The sequence below is a fragment of the Lactuca sativa genome, chromosome 3 (genome assembly GCF_002870075.4).
Source record: "Lactuca sativa cultivar Salinas chromosome 3, Lsat_Salinas_v11, whole genome shotgun sequence".
Lineage (NCBI taxonomy): Eukaryota > Viridiplantae > Streptophyta > Magnoliopsida > Asterales > Asteraceae > Lactuca > Lactuca sativa.
Window position 1 is genome coordinate 186,800,049 of NC_056625.2, and position 4,525 is coordinate 186,804,573.

A 4,525-nucleotide genomic window follows, 5' to 3' on the forward strand; every position below is an offset into this window, starting at 1 on the left:
ATAGTTTTAAAAATTATTAAACAGGTTAATTTCTGATCATAATCCTTTTCATCCATGGTAAGATATAGTAAGGTTATAAAGCATAAAAAAAGAGAAATTTACCTTGCATAGAAGGTCTAGGGCAAACAAAGCCATCATTCACTAGAGAAATATTTGAAGGCATAGGAACAGCGGGCGAGTCGACTCTGAACTGCGTACCCACAAAATCGACCTCAACCGACATCTGATTCACATCTACAGTGTCACACCCCCAAACCTGAACGGCGGAAACGTTCGGGGGCGGATGACTTCATGTGGTAACGTAACAAATGAATACATAGTAAAGAAAGCAATGCAACCATCATATATATAATTGAAAGTTTACATTTGTCAAAAGTTACATGTTCAAAACTCAATTACAATATGATGTCAAAATACGAGATTAAACTGGCGCCGCAGTATCCCTTCATCAAAAGCGAAATGAATACCTGAAATTACTGATTTCCTGGGACATACAAGTAATTTTGAAAGAGTAGATCAGCATTTAAGCTGGTGAATTTCATAAGTATTTAAGTGAAAATGTTTGAATGAAATGAAATGTTTTATCTTTGTTTGTTTGTGTTTAGAAAATCCTATATTTTCTACTAGTATAAAAGTAGCCTTCACTCAAGACCAATGTTTGTTTCCAAAATGTATGTAAATGTAAAATAACCAATGAGTTTGAAAACCTTGTAAATCAATGCATTTTTAATACCCCTTGTGAGTTTTATAACCATACTATTGACTCGGAATGCCTATACACAACGTTCTTCAGGCGTTGGAATGTTATGACGTTTGTCACCCCAAACGGTGGACTGCAGCTAACAGTCAGGGCGCGGGTTGTCAAGCCCATATAGATCTATACACAAACACCATGCTCCCCCTCCAAGGGATTCTGGTATATAATACAGGACTTGAAATGTGTACTCGAACGTACATGAAGTTAGTGTCTCACAAAATCGTGGTATAAAAACAGATCTACTTGTTAAAATGTTACGTTTGTTCTTGTATACGAAAGTAAACTTCTTGAAATATATGTTTCTAGTACATAAGAGTTAGAAATCTGTTCGTAAAACTATACCTATTATAGTTTTCAAAAAGTGTGTCTTGTTTGTTTAGAAATACCTAGAAAAAGAATCACTTGTTTATGAAAGCATAGATTTTTGGTGTAGAGTCTAAGATAGAAAAGAAAAATCTAAGAACAGTTTAGTTTATACATGCATTATAACAACTTTATATTTTAACAGATAAAATGCTATTGTAACATATGTTATATATATATAAAAGTTCCTTAAAGGTTTATAATCGCATGTGATTTGAATATATAACAGTATATATAAAAGAGTTTCTTTATGTAACACACGATAATACTCGTGTATTTTACTTGTAATCCCCCCTTGAAAGCATATAAAAGTATTTAGAATAATTAAAACGGTTGATTAAGGGGTATGAAACTCACTTGAAAGTTTTGGAGATAGCGAGATGTAAACCGGGCAGAGTTTCGTCTCGGGAAACGGATTTTCCTCGTGATTCTCGGGAATCTCGGGAGTAAAATCGACCTTCGGGACTTGAGCCAAAAAAATGACCAGAGCTTCGGGTTTGAACGGACACGGAAAACGAGGCAAAGTTGAGAGAGAGAGGAGAGAAATGAACCCTTTCTTTGGAAACCTTCGCATCCTATTTATAGTAAGGCTGGTCTGCCTCGGTACGCGGGGCGTACGCTCGTACGCAGCGCGTACGCGTACGTCATGCATGACCGAAGCCTCGACTGCCTCGGTTCGGATGGGACAGGTTGCTGGGTACGCGGGTCGGATGGGACGGCGGGTCGGATGGGACGTCGGGTCGGACGGGTCTGGGCTTCGGACGGGTCGGACGGGTCGGTTTCCTTCGGATAGCGCGACGTGGACGATCAGAGGCCAATCCTTTCGGTTACGCGGGGCGTACAGGGGTACGCAGCGCGTACCTCGGATGAGGACGCTGACTCCCCTTCGGATAATATCCGAATTTTGATTAAAATAAATAATTAATTTATTTAATAAACTTCAAAAATTCATATCTTCTTCATACGAACTCCGTTTTCGATGGTCTTTATATCCTCACGTAGGTGAGACTACGCTCTACAACTTTCGTTTAGACTCCGTCGGCAAATTCTGAAATTATTTTTTTATTATTTATTAAAAATCCATCGTGTTTAAGGAATTTCTTTGAAAATTCATAACTTCTTTATCTGATGTCGGTTTTTGCCAGACTTTTTACCGCTGGAATACTAATGTCGAGACCTTCGATTCTCGTTTAGGTCATTCCGGCCAGAAGTCGCTCGAGTTCCGATTCGGGTTTTTAGCTGTCCGTTGCTAAGCCGAACTTGGAAAAATCATAACTTCGCTATATGAAGTCGGATTTGGGCGTTCTTTTCACGTACGATCATGGTTCAAAGACATTTAATCATAGAAGGAAATTAAATAGAACTTATTTGTACATTTTATTATGAAAGTAAATTTTATTACTCAGAAGTGGTTACAATACTTGACCCATTTTGGTCGTTATAAAGAGTTGAAATATCGGGTTGCCACATCATCCCCCAGTTAGAGAGAATTTCGTCCCGAAATTTAAAGTAGTAAAGATACTAGTGAATATGAAAGAGATGAGGGTACTTTTGTTTCATCTAATCTTCGCGTTCCCATGTGAATTCGGGTCCCCGCTTGGCGTTCCAGCGAACCTTCACGATGGGTATGCGACTTTGTTTTGTTTGTTTCACCTCTCGGTCCATGATTTCTACTGGTTCTTCCACAAAGTTGAGGCTCTCGTTGATCTCGATCTCGTCGAGTGGAATAACAAGAGTCTCGTCGGACAGACACTTTTTCAAGTTTGAGACGTGGAAGGTTGGATGGATGTTACTAAGTTCGCGTGGTAGGTTAAGCTTGTAAGCCACAGGGCCGATTCTGGCAAGAATCTCGAAAGGCCCTATGTATCTTGGATTCAGTTTCCCACGCTTTCCAAATCATATTAAACCCTTCCACGGTGAGACCTTTAATAAGACGTGGTCTCCTACCTGGAATTCCAAAGGTTTCCTCCTTTGGTCAGCGTAGCTTTTCTGTCGGTCTCTTGAGGCTTTCAATCGTTCACGAATCTGAACGATCTTCTCTGTTGTTTCACGTATGATCTCCGGACCTGTGAGAGTGCTTTCAGGAACTCTTCCTCTAGCTAACTGGGTATCGCCAACTTCAGTCCAGCACAGAGGGGATCTGCACTTTCGACCATAGAGGGCTTCAAACGGAGCAGCCTTTATGCTTGTATGATAACTATTGTTGTATGAAAATTCGACAAGAGGTAAATGAATATCCCATGCCTTTCCAAAGTCAATCACGCAGGCTCTCAGCATGTCTTCTAAAGTTTGTATTGTTCTCTCACTTTGTCCGTCTGTCTGTGGGTGGTAAGCTGTACTCATGTCTAGCCTAGTTCCCAGGGAACTTTGTAGTGACTGCCAGAATCTTGAAGTGAATCTACTATCTCGATCGGAGATAATGGATATCGGAACACCATGCAGTCGCACTACTTCCCTTAAGTAAGTTCTTGTAAGCTTCTCCATTTTGTCAGTCTCCTTCATGGGTAGGAAATGTGCGGATTTGGTCAATCTGTCGACAATGACCCATATGGTATCGAGTCCACTTGTCGTCTTGGGTAACTTGGTTACGAAGTCCATAGTAATCCGCTCCCATTTCCATTCCGGTATCTCTGGTTGTTGTAGTAGTCCTGACGGTTTCTGATACTCGACCTTAACCTTAGCGCAAGTAAGACATTTACTCACGAAGGTAGCAATTTCTGCTTTCATGTTAGGCCACCAGTACAGTTTCTTAAGATCCATATACATTTTATCTGAACCCGGGTGAACGGAATATCTTGAGTTGTGAGCCTCGGTCATGACTACGTTTCTGAAACCACCATGTTTTGGGGTCCAGATTCGGTCCATGAGATAGTAGGCTCCGCCACCCTTGACCTCTAAATTCTTCTCCATTCCTCGCAGGGATTCACCCGCCACATTTTCAGGTTGCAAAGCTTCCATTTGTGCTTCCTTAATTTGTGTGGATAAGTGGGAATGGATAGTCATGGTCAGAGATTTGACCCTCCGACCAGTGTATTCCTTTCGACTGAGGGCGTCGGCTACTACGTTGGCCTTGCCAGGATGATAACGAATTTCGCATTCGTAGTCATTCAGTAACTCAACCCATCGTCGTTGTCGCATGTTGAGTTCCTTCTGATCAAAAATGTGTTGAAGGCTCTTGTGATCGGTGAATATAGTACTCTTTGTTCCGTATAAGTAGTGCCTCCAGATCTTCAGAGCAAATACCACTGCTCCTAACTCGAGGTCGTGTGTCGTATAGTTCACTTCGTGTGTCTTAAGCTGTCGGGAGGCATAAGCGATAACCTTCCCTCTCTGCATAAGAACACAACCAAGTCCTTGATTTGAAGCATCGCAATACACTACGAAGTCTTCTATCCCTTCGGGGAG